Below are 25,088 nucleotides of genomic sequence, written 5' to 3' on the forward strand. Positions count from 1 at the left end.
CCTCGATCCGATGAACTTTATCCCAGACCTCTTTTAGTGTTGCAGTACTATTAATGGAGGAGGCGTACCCCTGGAAATTGTCTCGCTTAGAATGGCGGCGAATGTTTCTTGCCCGAGCTTTCATTTGTTTAAACGCGAGGAGATTACTCTGTGCGGGGTAACGTCGAAAAATACCCCATGCTCTGTTTTTTTTTTCTCGATTCAGTACACTCTTCATTCCACCACGGCTTGGGTCTCCGAGAGAGATGCGTAGAAGTCATAGGAATAGCAAGGGATGCTGCATGAAGAATTGACTCACTTAACAGTTCTGTACCTTGGTCCACCGAGATTTTATCAAATGATGTACATGCAAGCTGCGTCGCCTCGGTAAAAACAGACCAATCTGCTTTATCAAACTTCCAACGGGCAGTCCGCATCGGCACGCACTTCGGAGGAAGGTTGTTTTTAAAAAAAATCGGAAAGTGGTCGCTTCCATGTGGGTTAGTATCTGCGGCCCATGTAAAGGAAGTAAAAATGGAAGCACTACCGATGGAAAGATCAATACACGAGATGATAATGAGGATGGGCTAAAATTGGTTGGTCCTCCCGTGTTAAAAAGCAAAGGGAGTGAGACGTTACAATTGATTCGATCATTTGACCACGGGTGCCAACATGGTCGCTACCCCATAGACAGTTGTGGGCATTAAAATCTCCGAGCAAAAGAAAGGGTTCTGGGAGTTGGAGTAAAAGATCATTAAAATCACTTATGGTAAGAGCAAAAGAAGGAGGTATGTACAGGGAGCACACAGTGACCACTTTGTGAAAGAGGAGACGCACCGCCACTGCCTCCAGTCCAGTGGCTAAATTGACCGCACAGCAGGGAATGTGCTTAGGCACAATCACTGCAACCCCCCCCCCCCCACCCCTTGCAGAAACAGATGCGTCAGCTCTATCTTTTCTAAAAATGCAATACCGCCTAAGAAAATTTGTATGACGTACATTAAGATGAGTTTCCTGCAGACATAGAGCTTGTGGCCAATGTTCCTCCAAGAGGAACTCCACATCGTCGAAGTTCCTCATAAGACCACGACAGTTCCATTGAATGATCGCAGTCATTCTTTATGGAAATGCCCCTATTAAAGAAAAAATTAAAAAAAAGTGTAGGAATGGAATGAACACTTTGGAGGAACTACTGGTTTTTTCCCCTTCTGTTTTCTGTTAGTTGTCTGCCACTCCATGTCCCCTATGTCAGTTTCTGGAGCAGAAACGGTGCCGGCATCCGCTGTCATCTCTGAGTCCAGAGCCTTGTTGGCAAGCCTGCCAGGAGCCTGGGAGCCATCAGACGACCGGGGAGGCAACCCCCGGCCTCTGCCTGGCTCTGCTGGAGAGGCGGTCGACGTACTGGGCTGACCCATTGCCCCATTTGCATTCTCCACTGCACGTGAAACGCGCTGCTTCCTCGGTGAAGTCCCTCCAAGAGAGGACGAGCGAGGGGCTTGCTCCCTCTTCCGGGGGAACGACGCAGAAGGAAGGGACGATGGAGTCATCACCATCGCCTCAGTGGCGCCCGAGTCTTTTGTAACACGAGGTGTGTCAGCTGCTTTTGCAGCTGAGAGTGAGTGCCGAGGCAGAGCAATTTTCTGCCTGGGCGTGGGGGACTGCAGCGGCTTCCCACAATCAGGAAAAGAGACCTGGGTTGCCACTGATGCCTTGGACGGTGCAGGTCCCCTGCTGGACACCGCCTCGTCAAAAGAGCCTCTCTGAAAAGCGGAGAGACGACGCTTCGCATACTGATAGGCAGAGGTCGGCATTTTAGGTCGCCCTCACTCACCCTCACCCTCACAGCCACACTCACCTAAGCCCCTTACTCACCCTCACAGCTACACTCACCTTCAGCCCCTCACTCACCTTCAGCCCTTCACCCATTCTCACTGAACCTCACGGCCCTCACGCACTCACCGCCCTCACACCCCTCACCGCCCCTCACTCACTCATGGCCCTCACGCCACTCACCGCCCTCACCGCCTTCACGCCACTCACCGCCCTCACGCCACCCAGTTAAAAATGTCCATTGGGTCCAATTGGTTTCTGACAATTGGAACCAATGGGGAAAACTGTTTGTGATTTCGGACTCCTCATTGAAAAAATCCCAATTGGTTCCAATTGAGCATTGCCAATTGGAACCAATTGGGCACGACCAATTGGGAAAACCGTGTGTGATTTCGGACTCCTCATTGAAAAAATCCCAGTTGGTTCCAATTGTTGATACCCAATTGAGTATTGCCAATTGGAACCGATTGGGAAACCGTTTGTGATAACTGGACAATGAAACTCTAGTAGGTGATGTTTGCCATTTTTATTGTAATTAAGAGATTCATTCATTCGGCCTCCCCTTGCTTGGCCGTCGTCCTGTTGTTCAGGCGTTGCCCTCTGGTTCGGTAGTTTCCTCCTGGTCCAGTTTTTCCTCTGCACCTTTCCTACGAGCACAAATATAGGTTAAATTATTACATGACCTATATAAGTCTTCATATTTAGCTTGCGATAAGGAACAATGACGTTTCCCCTTAATAAAACATGAGTTTCTTTATTTATAAATCAAGTCTTCGATGTGCAGCAAAAGGCGGCCAAAGCCACCCGAGAAGGCTTTGCAGGCGGCATTTCGGACTGGTCGGAAATATGGATCAACTAAAATTCTATTTTGCTCGAAGGAGAGCATTCGGCAATATATGCAGTACATCCATAATCGATGGGCAAATTCTGGTAGAAGATAATTAGGGGCATGTATTTTTACGTTGCAAAGAAAAAAGGAACTGTGACCATATTGACTAAGTCCGATTCCATTGAGTTTGAGTGGCATTGAGTTTTACAAAAACATGTTTCCAAAGTACTGCGTCTTTCCGAGAAAAGAGAATAGTGTTTTTCTCACCGCAAAAGTGAACTACAGATCGTGGCGCGCTCAAACTTCGCCAGATACGTAACTCTAGCCTTTGGTGCAACATGCCAAATTTTTGACATATTGCAACTCTAAATCTATGGCAAGTCAGTGCTTTCAGGAATCTATAGTATATTTAAAAAATGCTTAAACGCTTTTTTTTTCACAGTAGCACTTGATTACATTGCGTCAACGTTCGTGCCCTTTCACGACTTTCGAACTGACAGCTCGAAAAATTCTCTTCTGTAAAGTTTCATTCGTGCAGGCTCCTACCCTGTACTGACCATAAAGGTAAAGGTGTCTCGGCATATTTATTACTACGAATTCGCCGATTTGCAATGCAGCAAGCACCAAGAAAAGAAACAAAGAAGTGTCCTTACCTTGACTTGATAACCGTTTGCTATCCATCCTTCACGCTCCAACGAAGTGGCAGGCCCAATGAACCAATGATCACCGCACTATTCAGCACTCGCAGCAGTAAAACAACATAACTTTCTTGAATATCTGCTGTAACCATGCCACAGATGCCGTGCCTGCCAACGTGCCATGTGCGTTCGCGCTCCTTCCCGGACACCATCTTTGTTGCCCAGTGTGTACAGACGTTTCCGAGGATTCCCGCCAATTTTAGCAAAACTAAAAAAAAAACAAAAAAAACTGAATATTGATAACATAAAAAAAAATTCTGACATATTCAATTTCCATGAGCAAGTTTTTCTCATTTTGATATTTAAAAAAAAAGTACTTCGTGCAAGTGCTATGATTCCGATTGTACCAATATTTTAATTGTAACTGGGCTGCAAAAAACAAAATATGTACAATTTTTCCTAGCTCCATACGACTTTCATCGAAAAATCACACAATTTAAAGTAATGGCGCGTTTTACAAGCCTATTTACACATGTTCAGTGAAAAAAAAAGATGAAAAAAAGGTGTAGCCACTTGAAATTACAAGTGGGACATCTGAACCTAACTGGGATAATTTTGACTAAACCAGTTGAAAGTGGGACCAGTTGAATTGGTAAAGTGGGACCACTTGTGAAACCACTTTAAATTTTCATTTGGGTCAAAATAACCAATGAAAGACAACTGAAGATAGAATTGTGTATCAGGTGTCAATTGAAAAGTATGGTTGTGATAATCAACTGGACCTTTTCGTCCCAATTGGCTTAACAATTGTACATCATAATGCCAGTTGGATTCAACTAGTTAATTTGGTGCCAGCTGAGCTTGCAATTGCCACCAATTGGCACAACCAGTTGTTTACTTAATGCCAAGTGGATCCAACTAGTTACAATTGGCATCAATTGAACTTCCATTTGGAACCAACTGGCACAACCAATTGTTTACCTACTGCCAATTGGATCCAACTAGTTACAATTGGCATATCAATTGAACTTCCAATTGAAACCAACTGACAGAACCAATTGTTTACTTTTTGACAATTGGATCCAACTAGTTACAATTGGCATCAATTGAATTTCCAATTGGAGCCAGTTGGAAACAACTGGTACCAATTGAAATTTCAATGGTTCTCAATGGTTATTTTTATCTGGGCATGCATTCACCGCCCTCACGCCACTCACCGCCCTCACGCCACTCACCGCCCTCACGCCACTCACCGCCCTCACGCGCCTCACCGCCCTTGCGGCCCTCACACCCCTCACGCCCCTCACGCACTGATGGCCCTCACGCCACTCAGGCCAGCTTCAGATGGGGCAAATTCGCCCAGAAACTTTACGTCGCAACAGCAGCGCGCGATCACACGCGGCAACCATTTGCTGCAATTTGCCATCGTCATCATAAAATTTTATTTTTCTTCCACTATTTAGACACAATTACGCGTTATAAACGTGTTTTTATGCATTTAAATCTCGTTAAGAATACTAATGCAGCTTTCTGAAACCAGTTTATTTTCAAAAAAACCATCGATTTCAAACCAGAACCAAGTCTTTCGATGTCATCATCACCGGCACGAGGTATCACGTGAAAATTTTGCGTCCCTGATTGGATGCAGCCGCTTCAAACGCATTCAAATTGCTTCGAGTTGCTTGCTTATTTCGAGCCGGACCCGATCTCAGCAATTCGTGTCGATCTAGGGAAAACTAGAGAACAACCCGCCATTAACACCAAAATTGCTGAGAAAGATGCTCGATCTGAAGGGGGCCTCACGCACTCACCGCACTCACGCACTCATGGCCCTCACACAACTCATGCGCTCACCGCCCTCACGGCTCTCATGGCCCTCACGCCTCTCATGCCACTCACCGCCCTCACGCACTCATGGCCCTCACACCCCTCACGCACTCACCGCCCTCACACCACTCACGCTACTCACCGCCCTCATACCCCTTACCGCCCTCACCGCCGTCATGGCCCTCACGGCCCTCACCGCCCTCACGGCCCTCATGGCCCTCACCGCCCTCACGGCCCTCACCGCCCTCACAGCCCTCACAGCCCTCACGGCCCTCACAGCCCTCACAGCCCTCACGGCCCTCATGGCCCTCACGGCCCTCACCGCCCTCACGGCCCTCACCGCCCTCACCGCCCTCACGGCCCTCACGGCCTTCACCGCCCTCACAGCCCTCACGGCCCTCACCGCCCTCACAGCCCTCACGACCCTCGCTCACCCTCACACTCATGAATTGTCCTGGTTCAGAAACTCACTCACCCTCACCTCACCTGTGAAGATGAGGGTGAGTGAGGGCCCTCATGAGTGAGGTTTGCCGAGGTATGCTGATAGGTAATGTTCTTCATTTTGAGTGCAAGAATTTCCTTTTCTTTCTTGAAGTGGCCACAAGCTCTTGAGTATGCCGGGTAGTCACCATCACAGTTGGCACACGTGTAGTCTGCTCGGCAATCGTCAGCAGGGTGGTCTTTGCCACTGCACTTGGCCCAGATCTCACGACCACGACAAGCGCGCGAACCGTGACCATAGCGCTGGCAAAGGAAGCAGCGGAGAGGATTAGGAATGTACGGCCGCACTTTGCAATTGATGTAGCCAGCTTTCACTGAAGGTGGCAGCGTACTCTTCTCGAAGGTTAGAATTATGTGTCTAGTAGGTCGTTCCTCGCCATCCCATCGGATCTTGATTCGTTTCGCAGCGACAACACTTTGAGCCCGCAGGCCCTCCACAATTTCTTCTTCGGAGCTGTCCGCCAGATCATCCTCCGATATCACACCGCGGATGGTGTTGAGTGTGTGGTGAGGAGAAAGTCACTTGAGGTCATGAATAGTTTGAATATTCAGCAAAGCTGTGGCCTGGAATTTTCAGAATACCTCCACAAGAAGGTCACCTGAAAATAGCTTCTTAGCTTCATATTTCGATCCTAGTATGCTTTGGAGAACCTTAGCAACAATGAAGGGAGACACCTTGGACAGCGGTTTAGCAGTGTCCTCGGAGTGCAGTACAAAAAACTTGGTAAAGTAGTCATTGGAGTTTGAGTTGTCTTTGTTCAAGAACGTTGAAAGTGCTTCGGTCCGGACTCTTTTAGGAGGCCAATCAGGTTGTTTTAGCTTAGAACCCATGCAGATGGGAAGGAAATTCAGTGCCCGGGTGCACCGCCCACCACGGAGCCCAACAAGGGGGTAGGTAATGTGCAAGAAAGACTTGGCTGACACAATTACTTCACCAGTGCTGCCCGGGCACTATACCCCAGTGTGGTTGCAGGGACAGGACCTGTTTCCACTCAAGGTTGGCCCTTGCCGCCTAAGAAGGTGAAAACGGAAGGAAGAGAGTGTAAAGAAAAGAGAAAGAGGTGAAAGAAAGAAGAAGAGGGTAGAAAAGGCGACTGACTGAATCATCCTGGTCGGGCCAAGCCAGGACACCCGTCTACAAGAAGCAGGGGCCGAAGCAGTGTGTCGCCTCGCCCGGGGGGGCCCCGAAGGGTCCAAACATACCCCGGGCTCAGCTCAACTACCAGGGTCCCCTTTCCCCTGACACGGGTACACCACTCACAGCCAGACGTGGGTACGCGAACCCACATGGCTCGGGGTTTGTAGTGACGCCACTCACCAAGCACCTACTAAAGTAGGTGCTCCCTGCGTGCGGGTATGGTGGCCCACGTGGCTAGGGTCCGTAGTGACGCTACTCACCAAGCACCTAGCACACAAGGTGCAGGCGCCCCCTGCGGAGCTCGGGGTCCGTGGAGACGCCACTCTCCAAACACCTGTTTTCACAGGTGCCCCCTGCGGGGACTTTTTCAGTGGGAGGTAGACTAATGTGGATCTCTGTGGCCCCCGTAGATATTCCCAACTTTCACGACCCATAGGGGGCACACTGGCGCCTATCAAAATGACGGTCATCTGGATGCTTGTTGTAGAACAGCGGTACTAGGCTGGGGCTGCGATGCGTAAGTAATCCTAGTTTTGCTATATACGAGCAGTATCAGAGCCTTACATTATTTTTTCACGTCAGAAAGGTGTAAGCAAGCCCTTTTATTGTGAGGCCAATCATCCAGGAGCTAGGGAGCACGCTTCTCACACCACGGTACCACCATCGCTGAAAGTTGCGAATACCCCCTGCAGACCGGGTGGCTTCTCTGTGGACCCTGACGGTACTCCGTGCAGACCCCACAAGGACACTGTGTAGACCCTGTATGGCTTCCCTGCGGACCCCGTACGTACTCCTATAGACATTGTATGGCTTCTTTGCAGACCCTCAAGGACCCTACACTCTTAAAAATAAGTTTTGCAAAGCACGTTTTTGCATTAAAACAAATAGAAAAAAGCTCTTTTTGTAGAAACCTCTCTTGGAGATTAGTACAAAATGACAGGAGCGTGATGTTTGCATAAACTTTTAGCTTATAGGGTTTTGCAGCACAATTAATATTGTTTTTATACAGCCATGTCTCACCGGTGACTTCAGGTAGCGCGTCCCGACCCGGGTGCGTCCTAACTTCGTTGGCAATTCGCGGCGCGTCCGCCTGGAAGACGGGGGTTGACATCCCTGAAACCCCTTCTACCGTATATGTTTCGGTGCCAAAACGACCGATTGAAGCCAAAATAGAACAGTCGCACGCTGTTGAAAATCGATACTCCCAAACCAAACAGGCTGTCGTGCAGCCCTCCGAGTGGCCGTTGCGGTGAAAATGGCGGCGTTGCGATTGCAATTAGTTCAGTTCTCGAGTATGGATCAGTGCCGCTTTATCAGAGCGAGCTCTTTGGCAGTTTCCCAACTGACTTGTTCTAGTAACGTTGGTCGGTGCGGACCCGGTAGCTACACCCCTGCAGACCGAGTGGCTTCTCTACGGACTGTAGGGACTCCCTGTAGACCCTGTACGGCTTTTCTGCAGACCCCATAAGGACCCTATGTAGACCCTGTATGGTTTCCCTGTGAACCCCGTAGGGACTCCCTGTAGAACTCATATGGGTTCTGATACCCTCTAGAGTCCAACTGGACTATATATGCATGGTGTCTTACTATAGAGTGTATAGGATGACCTTACATCGTCAATACAATGGACGTCCATAGAACGTCCGTTGGCCAATATTCTATAGGGCAGCCATAGGACGACTTCACGAAGGCAACAGCAGTCGTGGTGTGCCAATACCAATACAAGGTCTCCGCCTTATGTTCTGCCTATAGACCTTTTCCGCTTACTCTCGGCCCCGACCGCCAAGTAGGCATATTCCGTATGGGCGACGGAAAAATATTAAAACGTTTCAACCTGCAAGTAGTAAAAAAAAAGAGGGGAGACAAAACGAGAATGAGTGACGGTTACGCTTTTCTCCTAAATGCGTTCTATTGGCGTGGCGACGGCAAAACAATGTTTTCGCCCATACTGGAAGCGACGACAATTCAAGATGGCGGCGCCCTTGAAGAAAGGATCTATAGAACGTCCTAGGAGTGTCCATACATATTTTTGTAAGGGTAATGGCAGGCATTGGTCCAACCATTTTCGCCGGACATCTGCCAATGCCAACGCCAAATCAGCAGCCAACCAGTGCCACCGTCAGCCACAGCATGGCGCTCTGCCGGTGGCACAATACCAGCCCGACGACCGACATGGTGCCACACTCGGCAACTGGTGCTCCGCCGGTGCCACGACTTCAGCCCGGTGGCCGACCCAAAGCCGCCCTCGGTCACTGGTGCACTGCCGGTGCCACAATCTCAGGTAGCTGGCCGACCCAAAGCTGCCCTCAGCCACTGGCGTCCTGGTGGTGCCACGATCTTAGGTCGGTGGCCGACCCAAAGCCGCCCTCGGCCACTGGTGTTCTGCCGGTGCCACGATATCTCGGTGGCCAACCCAAACCCGCCCTTGGCCACTGGTGTTCTGCCGGTGCCACTGTATCCTCTCGGTGGCCGACCCAAAGCCGCCCTCGGCCACTCGTGTTTTGCCGGTGCCACCATGCCAGCTCGGTGGCCGACTCAATACCAACCTCGGCCCTTAGTTTTCTGCTGGTGCCCGGCCATTGGTGCTCAGCCAATGCCTAAGCCGGGAAATTGTGGCCAGTACTCGGACATAGGGCCTGGCCTTCCCAAAGCCCGGGCAGGTGGGCCTTTCCTATGCCGAGGGACCATAACGAGGTCAGCACCAACCTTTTTGACCGGGCAATGGCCGATGAACAATGGCTCGGCCATGGGGATATGGTCATGCCTTCGGCCAGGCTCCCCGTGCTACTTGGGTGGTATTCTTCCTGGCAAAAGACCTTGAAAGTGTGGTGAGAAAGCTGGTGACAAAATTTGTGACATTCTCGGTTCTCTGCTCGGCAACAGGCATCACCAGTATGCTCCAGATTGACATGGGCAATCCAAACAAACAATGGGCAATCCATCGGCCGTGCGGCCCAACAGATTCTGAAAAGCTCCAAAGTGCAAAAGATACATTTACATTTAGGATGCAGTGTAAGCAATTCCTTGTCGATATAACAAAGAAGATACTACAGAAGAGCTCCATACGATTGCCCATAGTAAGAGGCCTTACTTCACTGGACCCCCCAGGCAAATATGTGCTCGAAGCAAACTTGTGCCTAACTCAAATACTCTACTCAAGATACTGTATCTTATATACATTTTGAAGTATCTTGGTATCTTGCAAATACTTTTGATCAAGAGTATTTGATACTCTATCTTAATTACAATTCTGAGTATCTTGTACTCATTATCTCAAATACATTTTTTGACATTTCGCTATTTTTCGAGTTTTTCAGTATGAAAAGGCGTGGGGCGTGGCACGAGGAATCGTGAACATTCTTTTGAGCAATCAAATCCTGTTGCTAGCTCTAATAAGCTAAGGCGACTTAGATGACGTCATGGTCACGTGGGAGGATGATACAGGATGGAACAAAGGCGCGTGCCGCGTACGTGGTCTGAATTTGTTTACATCCGTGTACGTGACCAGAATTTGTTTACTTCCTGTTCCATCGTGTATCATAATACACTACTGAAGTGACACAAAAGGTTTTCTCCTTTTATATATGTATAAGTTAATCAATTATAATAAATATTGGAACACTACTATACTCCAAGCACTAAAAAAATAAAAATAATATTTCCTAGATGTAGAATTCCTACTGCTCAAGCAGGCGGTGTTCGATGAAACGACGTTCGATGAAACTGCGTTCGATGAAACGGCTTCAATGAAATGACCGGACCCAGTTTAATGTTATCTCAAAACATTTTCATTCGAGACAACCCATCTGTGTATTTGTTTTGTTCTAACTGCAATGAAGATAAAAAAAAAGACTAATGAGTTTAGTATTGCATTTGGCGATTGTACTGCCATTTGTCAGGGTAAACCGAAATTATGTGGCAGCTTCGAACTAAAAACTGGAAAGGGATTTATTGAGACATTGTATTTCTGGAGCGAGGGAAAGAAAAGGGACGGATAGACAGGAAGCTTCTAACATAGCAACATTTGAAGCTGTTAGAGGAACTGGACGAGAAAGCGAGCCTTGACAAACTCCAATGAAGACATTTAGAGGTATGTCCCAAATGTTTATATGACGTTCATGTTGCAGGCCGTGCACCCCAGTTATATGTCTGTACTCGAAAGTATGACACAAAGAGGGAAACGTTCAAGACCGAGCGACCCAAATCCAGTCAGCTCGTTAAAACAGCAACGACTTGACGAGTGCTCAAACAGGCAAGCACGACTGCCCCAGAACAAGTACGAAGAGCTGGTGGAAAACTTCGGGATCGGATCGATGCAACCGTTTTCAGTTGTGGAAAATGAAGATTTTGTTTGCTTGGTTCGGAACCTAGCGCCAAACAACGCACATCTGACCAGGAAAATGCTTGTCGCTCGCATCGACCGTCGCTTCTCGAAAATGAAAGAGCGACTGATCAAGGAACTGGAGAAGGCCAAATACGTCGCCATTTCTGCTGACTGCTAGAAGACATTCAACAGGTACGTTCGTTTAGCAAACCTGTCTTTTCTAATTCTTTAATACTGTGATTTATTTCCTATAGAAGCTTCTTTGGCGTCACATGTCTGTGGCTGGATGCCGAATCACTGGAGCGAAAGTCTGCAGCGCTTTGTTGTCACCGCATCAAGGGGAGCGTGACCTATGAAAAGATCGCCGAAGAACTCGAAAATGTCTTCCTAGAGTAGCGTATTCAAAACAAAGTTGCCAGGGTTGTCACCGACAGTGGGTCGAATTTTCTCAAGGCCTTCAGTTTCGTAGAATCTCCAACTCTTAAATACTTCACTTAAATGTTAATGCAAGCGCCACAGAAACGAACAATTGTCAATTCTTCATGTGTAGTTTGCTAACATGACAGTTTGCATTTCTCGAGTGTGTTTTTTATCCTAGATGTCGGGGTTGCTAACTACGACGTTGTTTCATTTAGAGTTTTCGGTTCTCACGATGACGACGAGGAAAAAGAGCCGATTCAGCTGACGTCAGTTCTCGACAATGGGGAGCCGTATCGACTACCTCCACATCAAAAATGTGCGTCGCATGCACTACTGAACTTGGTTGCTGGTGCCGATGCCCAGAAAGCAGAAAATGACCATTCCTACTGCGCTATCTCCAAGGCGGTTTTTACTAAGTGCCAGAGCTTATGGGCAAAACAAAACCAGTCACTGCTGGCTGCCGATGAACTCCATGACCTCTGTGGACGGTAAGTTCTCAATTTTTACGTAATACTGAAATTGTATTGCCTCTAAACGGTTCCGGGGTGTGTGAAACATGGCTGACAAGGACATTGAGGAGACGTGGGAGGAAGACGTCTCAAAGGCAGACTTTCAGCTCCAAAAGAATGAGCCGAAAGCTGCCAAGTCGGCCAAAATCATCTTGCGAAGCAACTACAATGCCCATCTCAAGTCCGGGGGTGTGGCAATCCCGATGCTCAAGGCCTGGCTAGACCAGGACCACAAAGACTGGGAGCTCGCAGTGGCGACGAGGGGCCCCCTCACAGACAAGGATGAGTGGAGCCTGCAGGAGCCAGCCCTGAGAGACAGGGAGGCGGCATTGGCGGCAGTGGCAGCCGCTGGAAAGCAGAGCCCACCCCCTCCAAAAGAGACGGGGTCAAAGACTGGGGCAGCAGTGGCGGCCAAGGACAAGCAGAGCCCTCCTCCTCCTAAGGAGACGGGGTCAAAGACAGGGGGAAAGGAAAAGCCCCCTCGGAAAGGGAGTGACGCCGGCACCAGCGGTGCAAAAGGGGAGGGTCCCCAGGAGGACGCGGAGTATGCCAGGCGCCTCAGGCTCAAGGAGGCGAGGTCTGATGCCATCCGCCAGGGTGTGGAGAAGACCTGCAGGGTCATGGGCATCGCTGCCACGGAGGAGCAGGAGAGCTCGGGGGAGCTCAACTGGGGCCAGGTGCTGGCGGAGATGGGCGAGTGCGCCATCTCGGCCGCCATCGTCGAGAAGCTGAAGCTAGCGTACGAATACCAAGGTTTCGACGCTAAGCTAATCGCCCAGTCGATGGCTGGTAAGGGGGTGAGCTCGCTCCACAAGAAGGAGGGGGCAAAGGCCGGAGCCTACATGGACCGGCTGACGCTCGTAGTGATTGGCCTGATGAGGGGCGCAAACCTGGACAAGGTCCGGAAAGGAATGAAGGAGGTGAACCGGGCCAGGTTTGACGTCCTCGTCAAACACTACGGGCTGCAGTCGAAGCCAGTCGACTCCCAGGCCATCACTCTGCCGAGGGTCATTGCAACCTTCCCAGGCTTGGCCATGGACGTGCTCAAGGTCATGGAGCTTGGACCTGTGCGGCACGCCACCATGACCGGCCTGGTCAAGAACTACCCTCGGCAGATGATGTTTTCGGCCTTCCCCTCCCTCATCCCCCGAGACCTCCCCGAAGTGACGGAGGTTCTCCTGGCCGCCTACCTCCTGTACCAACACCAGGTCAGCCTGGTGATCAACGATCACCAGGTGCCTGGTGATCAGTGAGGGCTGGTGTGTTACTACTTTCCGCACGAACTATGGACTAACTTCTTTAAAACATACATTACCGTCACTTTTAAATAAGCTCGAAGGTGAAAATATTGACATTACAAAAAAATCAAAGGGTATGCTACGCGAAATGCTATTGGAAAACAGTGTTAAAGACTTTTTTTTGTAGATAATCGATGCAATAAGGTATAGTACTTTGTTTTTTGCGTGTCCTGTTTTGAAATGTCCCTGCTGCTTTGCTACACGGAGTAGGGCCTCGTCAAGCTGCAAGCCACGCAGCTTTTTGCCCTATCTCCCTCCTTTGTAAAAAAAAAGGAAAATAAATTATTATTATTATTATTATTCTGCAATTGAGTTGCCAGATTCTATTGAGATGGCAACTCAATTTTTTAGTTGCCATCTCAATTTTTGAAACCATGAGACGTTGAGTCATTTTATTTAGGCGTTCATATTTACTTGCATCGACCTGTAACAATGGTTCGGACTTTCATACTAAAACAAAAGCACATCACGTTGTTTGCGGTTATTCGCACGACGAGTTCTTTTTTTTTTTAGGTTATGATAATATGGCTTCTTTTTCGTGCTTTTCAATGTACCTTGTTATGCCAAACGTGACATGTTGGAATTCGCGCTACAACACCATGAAATGCATCAGAGATCCCTTAAACGACCGTCCGGAGCGCCTGGAAGAATTCTGTACGCAGCAGAAAGTGCAAGCTTTGCGCCGCCCCGTTGACGTAGACTTTGTCGGAGAGTACTGCCAGGTGAGTGGAAATTCAAGTGTGAGTCTATGTACAGTCACGCTAATTGCCTGTTCTAGGTTATGAAACCACTTGCAGACGCACTGGATATTTTATAAGGGGACAAAAACATGTATCTAGGAAACCTACTCCCCATAATTGCAGCACTGAAACGCAAGCTGACATCACTACGTGGACTAGAGTACTGCGAGCCGCTGAAAACAATTGAATCGCAAATCTCGAAAAACGGTAAGATTACTTATTTATATTTTATTTGACTAAAGCGTTAAAACTGCAAACCATATTTGTGCAAACCATATTTTTCCTATTTACACAAAAAAACACATTTATTGAGTAACTACCCAAAATATATACAGGCCTAGGGCGATGTGTAACAATGGAAGCATATTGTTTTTAAAAACTACTAACTGAATGCTGTCTTCGCTAGGTGTTTCTCAAGTTCAGCAGACATTAGCTGAGCATAATCGTCATGAGTTGGCTCCTAAACTAAAATCTATCAATTATTTCTTAATTATTGGTTTTACGGATCATGTTCCCATTGAAGAATCGACGGTAATCGCTATGAGGCCCGACCGTCTAAAAAGTATTTGCAAAAGTATTAGTGTTTGAGGTAATAATTAATCAATGTTCATGTCGTTCAGCCCGATTTGAAAAGTGCGCGCATAAAGCATGCCGCGATCTTTGCCCACAATAACGCTTCTCAGGCTGAGGCAGTCAATGGGGACCTTTACAAAACCGTTGCCGTGCTCCGCGTACCGCGCTACCGGAGCCTTTGAAGCATGCTTTTAAGCGCACGCCCGGGTGGTACCGTGACCGCGGGGTGCGCTCTTAAAAGCATGCTTCAAAGGCTCCGGTAGTGCGGTACGCGGAGCACGGAAACAGTTTGCTAAAGGTCCCTATTCTTCTGAGCGTCGTTTTGGGCCCTTTGTGTACACTTCGAATTTTATGTGTATGAGACGATTCTAATTTCTATTTCAGTATCACTGGAAAGATTGGGTGTATGTCGTTATTGACTAGAATGGAGACATACAACGCCAGCTGAATTGTCTCCAACAACAATACAATGCCTTGTCATTTACACATATCATGTAAAGTTAACCGCAAATATTAAAAAAAAAATACTTTTTTTCCATGTTTGGTGACAGAATGAGGGACACCCCACTCGTAGTCAACGCTGTGCTGTTGCTGCAGTTCAAGATGCAATGGATCGCAGAAGCTCAGCGGGGGTTGATCAATCAGCTAATGAAAGATGAAGTGGCGCGCCTGCCCCAAAATGTCGAGCCCTCTACCCAGGCGTCGCCCGGAAGTGCTGAAACATCTGCTGAAGCTTTTTTCGGCTTCAAGGAATTTGGGTCTGGGGAACAAGGGGAATGATGTGGTGCATCACAAGAGCTGGCAAGATATCTGTCGGACACTGCCGGAAAAGGTCACGGACATCCTCAACTACCCTTCTCTGCATCAGCTCTTCTTGCGGTACAGCGTGGCAGTGCCGTCTAGTGCCGCGGTTGAGCGACTTTTTAGCATAGGCGGTGATGTCTTCCAGCGCAAACGAGGACGGCTGTCTGACGAGAAGTTTGAGGAGCAGGTTCTTTTGCGTGCGAATAAACCATTCTGGTAAACCGGATTTGCGCAACTGTATAATTGTGTTTGTCACTGACATCGATACAAATTATGCAATGCAGAAGTATCTTCAAAAGTAATTGAGTTACATCTCTCAGTATTCATACTCTACTCAAGATACTTTACAGTGAAAGTAACTTGAGTAGTATTTTAAATACTTTATGAAGCAGGTATTTAGTAACTTAACTTAAATACTTTTATCGAGTATTTTGTCCAACACTGGCTCAAAGCCAGACGAGTGTCTGGAACGCATCAAAAAAGTTTTGAACTCTCTCACTGCGGCAAAAAGGATCAGTGATCATCAAAAATACACTGTGCTCGCGGAATACGCCGAGCTATTGCAATATCAAAGGCACGACTTGCAACAGTTTGAAAGAACTTCGGACACCTTGGACAGTAGGTTTTTTTCTGGCCTCCTGAAGATCAATTCGTCAGACAGTGAACTGTAGGAAGCCGTTAAGCTTCTGCTTGTCCTCAGTCACGGACAAGCGAGTGTTGAGAGAGGATTCAGTGTCAATCGGCAGGTCGCTGCGGAAAATATGAAAGACATGTCCTACATCTCGCAGCGAATTGTATGTGACGCGCTGTAAACAAGGCAGGTGGCATCTTGAGTGTGCAAATCACGAAGGAACTCAGCACGTCCGTAACTTCTGCATAGCACCATTACCATGCTTTTTTGGAAGCCAAGAAGAAGTGGGAGCTTGAAGATGCAAGGCAGGTGAAAAGGCCCTGCATTGACAAAAGGTGGAAAGATTGAGAAAGAAGAAACTGGATATAGCTGTTGCTGAATTGACGGCTTCAGCAGATAATTATGCAGAGAAGGCGGAAGCCACGAGTGACCTCACATGGATCATGAAATCCAACAGCCTCAGGAAGACTGCCAAAAACAAGGCACAGGAAGTTCTGAACATTGACGAACTACCATGAACATTGGATGAGTGTGTTGGAACATTCGCGAGAACAGCATCAGATTTTCTCTGCGGAGAGGATGCACGCGAGGGGCGAGCTGAACCTTACACCACGGCTGCCTCGGCGGAGACGATCGCGCGGGGGGGGGGCCGAGCTGTGAACTTCGTACCCGCAGCGGCCGCAGCCGCGAAGATGAACAGCTGGGAATGTGGAGGCGGACAGAACGAAAGCTGGAACGCAAGCAAGCGGAGAACGAAAAAACGGCTAGTCTGTTTGGAACGTGTGTGTAGTTTAAAATAGAAGTGGTGGGGTTTGTTGAGAATGATCGATATCTCGGAACGACAAGAAGCAACAATTCCCTCAACAAAATAATTGGTGCCGAAACCCGGGAAAGAAACTACTGCACTACAAATGAAGCCGACGAGCAACGTGTGATCGAATCGCCAGCAGACAGAGAAGGGAACGTTACGACTGAACGAGCGAAGCCTGTTAATCAACAGCAACATCTACCATAGACTGACACAAGCAAGCAGCACTACAAGCCAGGACTGAACGGTAATGGATGTTCTCAAGAAAAAACGAAAAACGCATTGAACGCAAGTAACGAGGCTCCTCAGCGAGGCACAGGATTTATTGCAAATAGCTACGACGACCGTCGATGATCTCAATATTTTGATAGAGCGTCTAAGCCTCGCTTGGGACCAACTCAGTGACGTAGATGCCGCGATCGAGTTGTTGATTTCCGAAAAAGACACAGAAGCAGAATTCACACAAGTGATTGATTATTATGACAAGATTGTCTTGTGCATAGCGAGGCTCAAAAGGAAAGTGAAGAGCCCAGAGGACAGCCAATGAACACGCGGGCAACCGAACGAAAAGCGGGAAGCAAGAAAGGTGACATCAAAAATCAAGCTCCTCAAATTAGAGCTCATCAAGTTTAACGGACACCGAAGATATTGGCAGCCCTTCTGGGAGCAATTTCAGACCGCCATCCATGAAAACCCGGACCTATCGTCGTCAGAGAAATTTAACTACTTGAGGTCAGCCCTGACTGGGGATAGAGCAGCCGCCATCGCACGACTGCACCCAACCGCTGAATGCTACGCCTAAGCCACCGACCTCCTGCAGCAGCCGTTTGAGAACCAGGCGGAGCTGATCCAGGACCACATGACGGGGCTCATGGACATCAATTAGGTGCCGTCATCGCACAGTGTCAGAGCTCTGCGGCGGGCCTACGACAGCGCCCGGGCTCACATCCAGGGCCTTCGGGCGTTGGGTGTGACGGATCAGTCATACTGTGCCATGGACTACCTGGTCCTGCTTCGGGCGATTCCAGACAACATGAGGCAGGAGTTCAACTGCAAGATGCCTTCGGGGAACGCCGAAAACGCCACCACCGGGAGAACATCAGCAACCGACATCGGCTCCGACTCAGCAACGGAGCAAGGGCCCGTAAAGGAAGTGCGTGCGCTGCTGAACTTTCTCAAAATTGAGGTGGAGAGCCGGGAGAAAACATCAAGGAACAATCCGAAGACGCTGGCGGTAAGCCTACACGTTGTTTCCCCACGCATGACCTTCCGAAGAGGCGCCTAAACTACGCCCAGACTCGGAACGCTACCGCTACAGCATTGCATGGCAGGATGGACAGCATGGAATGCTTTCTTTGCAAATCAAAGGCGCACAGCACACGAGACTGTAACACAAAGATCGAACTCAAGGAAAAGAAGCGCAGGCTGCAGGCCAATCGGAGGTGCTTCCGGTGCACAAAGCCGAACCACACGGCAAGAATGTGTCGCGGCTCGCTCTGTTGTGATGGATGTCGAGGAAGGCATGTATCCACTATGTGTCATCCAGACTACTTGCCAGGACGAGCTGCCAGCGGACTGGATGAAACGCGGCCAGACCAGACGCGTCTCAACTTGCATGTGAGCGAGAAGGGCAACAAACCGGCTATCCTTTTGCAAACGCTTACAGCAAGGGTAAAAAGCAAGAACAGAAGGAAGTTTGCCCGCATTCTTTTCAACAGCGGTAGTCAGCGCTCCTTTATTACAGAGGCATTGTCGAGGGGTCTTGGTTGCAAGCGTCTCGGAACGTAGGTTCTGACCGTAGGAGTGTTCGGTGGCAAGATTACCCAACAAACATACCGTAGAATACAAGTAGTTTTGAGTAATCGTCTAACCGGCCAGACATACAAGATTGAAGCCCTCGAGATCCTTTCTATCTGGGAACAAGAAGTTCCAGGTCCGGATGAAGACATCCTTGTGAATATGGAGGAGCTCGGACTAATGGTTGGTGACGACCTGAACGGACTCGAGTGCAGCGGAGTAGGGATCCTGTTGGGTTCGGACCACTACTGGGGATGCGTTACGGGAAGAGTCCGTCGACTGAGCGAGAACCTGACGGCAGTGGAGACCGCCATTGGTTGGGCAGTACATGGACGCTCCCATGCGAGTTCATCTGTTGTCAACTGTTCCCAAGTGATCGTCCTCAGAGCTGCCGTAAGCAACCAGGAGAACGCGGCGGTCCTGAGAGGCTTTTGGGAGCTTGAGAGTATGGGAGTTGTGGACCCAGAGGTCCAGGATCACTCCGATAGCGACATCATGCAGCGCTCTGAGGGAAGCATCACCAAATCTGATCGAAGATACAAAGTGAGCCTCCCTTGGAAACCTGATGTAAAGCTTGACTGTAACCGAGAGATGGCTTGGAAGAGACTCGAAAGCCAGCGAAAAAGGCTGAGCAAGAATCCTCAGCTCATGCGGAGATATGATCAGGCAGTCCGGCTTTACGTCGAGAAGGGAATGGCTGAGAGGGCCAAGAAGCAACAATTCCTTCAACAGAGTGTTGGTGTATGTTTTCTGTTCAACATGTGGGACACAGCAACATGTGTTGTTAATGTGCTTCTTTGAATCTAGCATACAAAAAGGGAAGCCCCTGAATATCTTGTCTCGTGCAATAAATATTTATTTTTAACGCACTTAGAATTGTGTTTTGTCTAAGGCTCTCAACATGGTCCTTAAAAATATCCTGGCTGGGCCTTGGAAGTCCTTCAAAACCCTTGAATTTTTGTCCTTGAGGCCAGCATGAACGCTGATCCTGGCAACATAGAGCTCAGTTCTCCGATCTGCAGGTGTTCAAAGACCATGGTGGCGGAGGTCCTTCTCATGATCTTAACATTGTTTTGCAAACATGTTGAGTTCCTGCAACTTTTGAACACAACATTTGGCTGTGAAGTGCTACATGGTTCAAAGTACCTGTTTAATGGCCTGTTTTTCTAATCATCTGACATGATGTCGATCCATGTCCATTCCAACCACTGCTCCGCCTATATGGTTACAAAAGACACTTTTAAGCAAACATGTGAGTTGTGCTCAGTGCCAAACTTCTGCACTTGTAGAAAAATTGTCTTATTTCATCACTTTGCCTTTGGCTCCCCAGCTGAAACGCAAGCTAGAAAGCAATCCTGGCATTCAAAACAACCTGGATTATCGATTCCGAAGGAAGAAGAAACACCAATCTAACATTGAGGACATATACGATGGTGTCTTGTACAAACAGCTTTCAGATCAAATTCTTGTGAGTGAAGACAATCTTTCGTACACATTTAATTATGATGGTGCATCTGTCTTCAAGCCATCAAATATGCCCATCTGGCCAATTCGTATAAATGAGCTCCCTCGGAATTTGCAAAAAAGAATTTATTACTGGCCGGTTTGTGGTGTGGTGGAAAAGAAACAAACATGGACATGTTTTTATCAAAATCTGATGATGATGTGGTCAGTTTAAAGGGGTAGGGAAACGAAATTTCAGCGCTCATTTTCTGGCTTTAATGTGTTGCATGTTTCACCCTAACCTAAAAAACCCGTTTTTCGTTGAAAAGCACAAGAAAACTAATTTTAAAGCTAAATAAACAATCTTCAATGTGCACCTGGTGGATGCATGCGGAGCCCATTTGGGAGGTAGTCTAGCAACGTTGTTGAATCTGCTACGTAGTCGTGACGTAGCAGATTCCTTTGGAGCAGTGCCGCTCTTTGGAAGTACACTCAACTAGTATTTAAAGTCACCTCGGCCTGAACGTGTTCGCCCCTTTTCGAATGAACGCGAAAGCGCGCAACTCAAGCAGACGCCATGGTGGACTCGTCGGCGAACGTCGCCGAGTTGCTCGTGTGACTTTGCTGTACACTACGAAGCCGCTCTGCGCGGCTGAGAACTGTGGTAATGACTTGGCGAACAGTGATATGCCGAACCACAAGTTTCCGGACGACGAGAAACTTCGTGCCTTGTGGATGCAGCTCGCACGTCCGTCGTTTCCGACTTGTGGTCTTACGCCTAGCGATCGCTTGTGCGCCGATCACTTTCGTGATGGAGACTACGAGCGCAGTCCCAAGGTAATGAAGAGCTTGGGTCTGTCGGCCAAAAAAAAAATACGACTAAATCGGGGAGTTCTGCCTTGTTTTTTCTCCAAGAAGAGAAACGCCGACCCAATCAGCGGCCACCTCGAAAAGCGCCGCAAAATGGTAAGGACCTAGTGTTTTGTCCTAAGATCTCGCGCACTAAAGTAAAGCATGAGATATTTAGTGCGACTTGGCATTTTTAGGTGGTCAGTAGAGATATGCTCTTTTCTCCTGGGCGTTAGACGACTCTGCGTGATGCCATTAACCTCCTCGACGAGGGTGCGGACGCTGGTTGGGAGGCGGAATACGAAGCGGCAGGATCATCTGTTTGTACAGGTAAGTTAATTGTCGTTTAGCGTCGACACGTGTGCGTGCGTGTGTGTGGTAGTGGCTGCCAGGTGACACGCTTTTGGTCCCGTTTGCTTGGATAAACAATATATAAAAAATACAAACTGCCAATTCTTTCAACATTAAAATCGTTGCACTACTCCTTTAAGTTTGATCGCTGATGTATATTAGCGATCAAATTTAATGAACCTTCAGTATTGTTTTCTTGTGTATAATTTTCTGAAGACAGCTGACTTTTTATCCAATCTTTAGGCTGCTAAATATTTCGAAACCATCAGCTCGTTTAGTTGTTTTTAAATTAACTGTCTGGTACAGTATGGCCTCACTTGGTTTTGCATCAGTAAACCCTGAATAATCGTATTAAATAGATGGCAGACTGAAGATTAAAAAAATGTGGTCAGCTGTGTGCTCAAAATTATTGTCTAGAGCCTATGCTATCTCTGACTTTCCAGCCAAATATCCTGAAGCACGGGTTCTCAAACGGGGTTCCTAGTAGAGTATCCCTAGGGCTCTCTCAGCACCTGAGCTCCCTCAATTGTTCCTACACCAGGGCCAAACACTCCACAGTTTGCAAATTATTGTTTACAAAATTTCTAGGCTTCTGCACTGCTCAATTGCAACAACGCCAAGAGTGGAAGGGGCTCCTTGGCTATCAATAACAAAAAATTTGCGTTCGCTGATATCAGAAAGTACAAAAAATGTATGTTTGCAGGCTCTCATAGGGGTCATGGAATCTTCACACTTCGGCCAAATAAGTGCGGTATTGGCTCTCTGTCACATGTACAGTGAAGACCAGAAAACAATTTTTGCCAAGGTGCACTAGTTACTATTTAGAAAACTAAAATCGACTCAAGTTCGGGGGCCCCTCAACCTTTAAAGGGCAACTCCGCTCAATTCCGAAAAATTTAGGCTTCCATGTGATTCACATTCACAAAGCACTACTAAACAACTCTACGTCTTCGGATCCGCGAAATGTGGAATATTATTTGTGTAATCCTAATTTAAACATCAGCAGATACCGAAACCGAAACTTCGGTTGCGTCAGGCAACATCGGTCTCGGGTCGTCAGAGTCATGGCCACGCCCCGTCGAACCACGTGGTCTTGTGACGTTCGGGAGGGAGCGAAAAACAGGACACGCGACGCGGGCAAATTTTTTTTTTTTTTTATTGGACGCGGGCAGGTCGCTTTGCGTGGCGTGGACGGTGATGGCCCTGGGGAGAGGGGGAAGGGGAGAAGACGAAAGAGAAGGGGAGCGGAGAAACAGACCGATAAGCGCGCAGGGCAGCGCAAACTAGCGCATCCGTGTTACGGTGATCACGTGGACGCCCGGTCAGCCAACATCGGGAGGAGAAACCCATGACGTCATCGTTCAATTTCGCTCTGAGAAGTAAAAACAAGCAAACGTGAGAATGACGTACACATGCCCCTGACGTAGTGGTTCAACGTTGGCCGCTCCAACTCCGTGGCATTGACTGCGCTGATGATTGCGCCTCGCGCCGCACGCTAGAGTTGGCAGATTTCGGCGACTTGGCTCGCTTGAAGGTTTGCTGGCCAGTTTATTAAATATATAAACTGAATTAGATCGTTATACTTGACGTGGGGTCTTCCTATATGATACTGAAGAGGGCTACATAGTTTTCTAAATATCAAAAATGAAGCGGAGTTGCCCTTTAAAGTCCTTTCCAGGTCACATGCATGTGACATCAATGGGAGGCCAGATGGGGGAGCTGGAGACATCCGGTTTTGTGCTGAATGTCACGCTTGGCTGGCGGAAGTGGGGAGGGAATGAATGCCCTTGTTGACTTCAGGTAGATTGCACCACTAAAACTCAGTGTACAAAAAGAAAATACCTCAAAAGCCAACAAGGCTTTTGATGTATTTTACCCTACATCAAAAACCAATAATCTAAATACCCTACATCAAAAGCCAATAAGGCTTTTGATGTAGGGTATTTATTTTTGTGAGAATGACTACATTTATGAAAAAAGTAGCTTCCGATTGGGCAGGTACCTGCTCAACTCACAAACTCAACCACAATTGGCATCATGCCAGTAGTTCATCTGGCCACCATAAGCTGCATGATGGGAAATTGACCTTTTTTCCTTTCTGATTATGCAGCACGCTCGCAACATTTCCCGGAATTGTGGTGTTTTCTCATACTTGTGATAAGGTAAAAGAAATAAAAGTAACGAGCTCCAGACTGTTTCAACAGTAAAATTGTTTCATGATCCCTTTAATTAATACATTGCAAATTGGCGAAATGCCTTGTTCTGGATTATTTCACGGCAGAAATATTTCACAGTTGCCAATAAACGTGGTCATTGGTCCCGTGCTCAATATATTTAGATGATTAGCTTTTTATTTGTTGGTTCCTCTTTGTGAAATTTGCTAAAATTATGTGTACATTAAGTATAATTATGTAGTATTAACCAGATATGGAGGGCAAGTTTCTTAATTGTCTGTTGTCTTCTTTTTCCAGCTTTTGTTATTGCCAAGTTCCCTGGGAAAACTCGGAAGTCGGTCAAGGAATATTTGCGAAGGGAATGTAGCAACACTTCCTACACTCAAAAGAAAGCCTCGAACATAGTGAAGAAAACTGCAGAATGAAAAAAAATTAGCTCTCGTTTTCATTCATCTTGTGCATTGGCTTTTTCCACCCTTCAATCTGGTGGATTGTTAATATTTTAGATTTTATTTTAACAAGTGCAATATTTTTTTTTTCATTTATTTTACTTCAGTCATGTACATGTTATTCTAGTCATGGTAGGTGGTAAGTATTGTAGGGTTTTATTTTAACAGGTGCAATACCTTTTTTCCATTTATTTTACTTCAGTCACGAAGGGAATGTTACTTTAGTCATGGTAGATGGTAATTATTGTAGGTTTTATTTTAACAGGTGCAATACTTTTTTACTTGTTTTTCTTCAGCATATTAGTTTGTAATTATTTTATTTTTTTCTAAAGAGCATGTTTAAAGCTTTAAAGGGAAACTGAAGCGGTTCTGTATTTGAGAAAAACGCTTACATCATTTTTATTTATCCTCCAGAAGCACAAATATTGAGATTATGTTTCAATTTGGTGCACGGAGGCTGCAGAAAATAGTTCTTAAAGTACCGTTGAAGCCCCTGCTTTCCGGAGTGTGACATCACATACAGTTTTCGGAATCTCCGCTCTCGCACGTCTTTAGTGCCTATCAAAGCTACGTACGCAAACTCTTCCTATTTTCCAAAAGGCCAGAAAAAAATGTTGCGACTGGTGTCGGTGCGAGGGAATATATCTGGCAAGCTTGCAATTGCACACGCTGTCTACATGAAGGCGCCTGGCGCTCGTGAAAGGCCTGTGTATGACGTAATGACTGGTCGGAGAGTTTTCGTGTTTTCTCACGTTTAGTTACATCTTTGGAAAAAAGAAACGTGATATTCAGATTCACGGGATAAAACTACCCTAGAATTCACCTCTAACTCGTTTTTGTTTTTCCAAGAACCTCTTTAGCTTCCCTTGAAGTGCATCTGTGATACTTGAAAGTCAGTACAAGTATTATGTTTTTGTTCCATTGTAAGTGTATTTGTTGTAGGCAATATGTGTTCATTCTATTGAAAAATGTTTGTTAAATAAAAAGTTCTTTAATCTGTCATCACTTTGAACTCTTTGTCTACATTGAAGCCAGTAATGTAATGCATTTTAGTTGCAATAAGTGCAAACCACTGCAATTGCTAAATCAATATAATATTATAGATATCCTCATCTGGAATTTGTTAGGAATAGGTGAAATACTTAAGCTCCACTAAGTGTATCCCAGATTATATTT

At 47.2% G+C, this 25,088-nt stretch overlaps 1 long non-coding RNA gene and 1 pseudogene across 1 annotated transcript; one reads left to right on the plus strand and one right to left on the minus strand.

Annotated features, from left to right (window-relative positions):
• Positions 1-2,320: 2,320 nt before the first annotated feature.
• LOC121836810 lies at positions 2,321-3,477 on the minus strand. The gene is made up of 2 exons (XR_006078007.1): positions 3,292-3,477; positions 2,321-2,456 (listed from the first exon to the last, which is right to left on the minus strand). It is a non-coding gene; the product is annotated as an uncharacterized LOC121836810 (long non-coding RNA).
• A 7,374-nt stretch (positions 3,478-10,851) lies between these two features.
• On the plus strand, positions 10,852-14,137 carry LOC115318320 (annotated as a pseudogene).
• The last annotated feature ends 10,951 nt before the right edge of the window (positions 14,138-25,088 follow it).

Source organism: Ixodes scapularis, unplaced genomic scaffold (assembly GCF_016920785.2).
Source record: "Ixodes scapularis isolate PalLabHiFi unplaced genomic scaffold, ASM1692078v2 PGA_scaffold2__306_contigs__length_199485367, whole genome shotgun sequence".
Lineage (NCBI taxonomy): Eukaryota > Metazoa > Arthropoda > Arachnida > Ixodida > Ixodidae > Ixodes > Ixodes scapularis.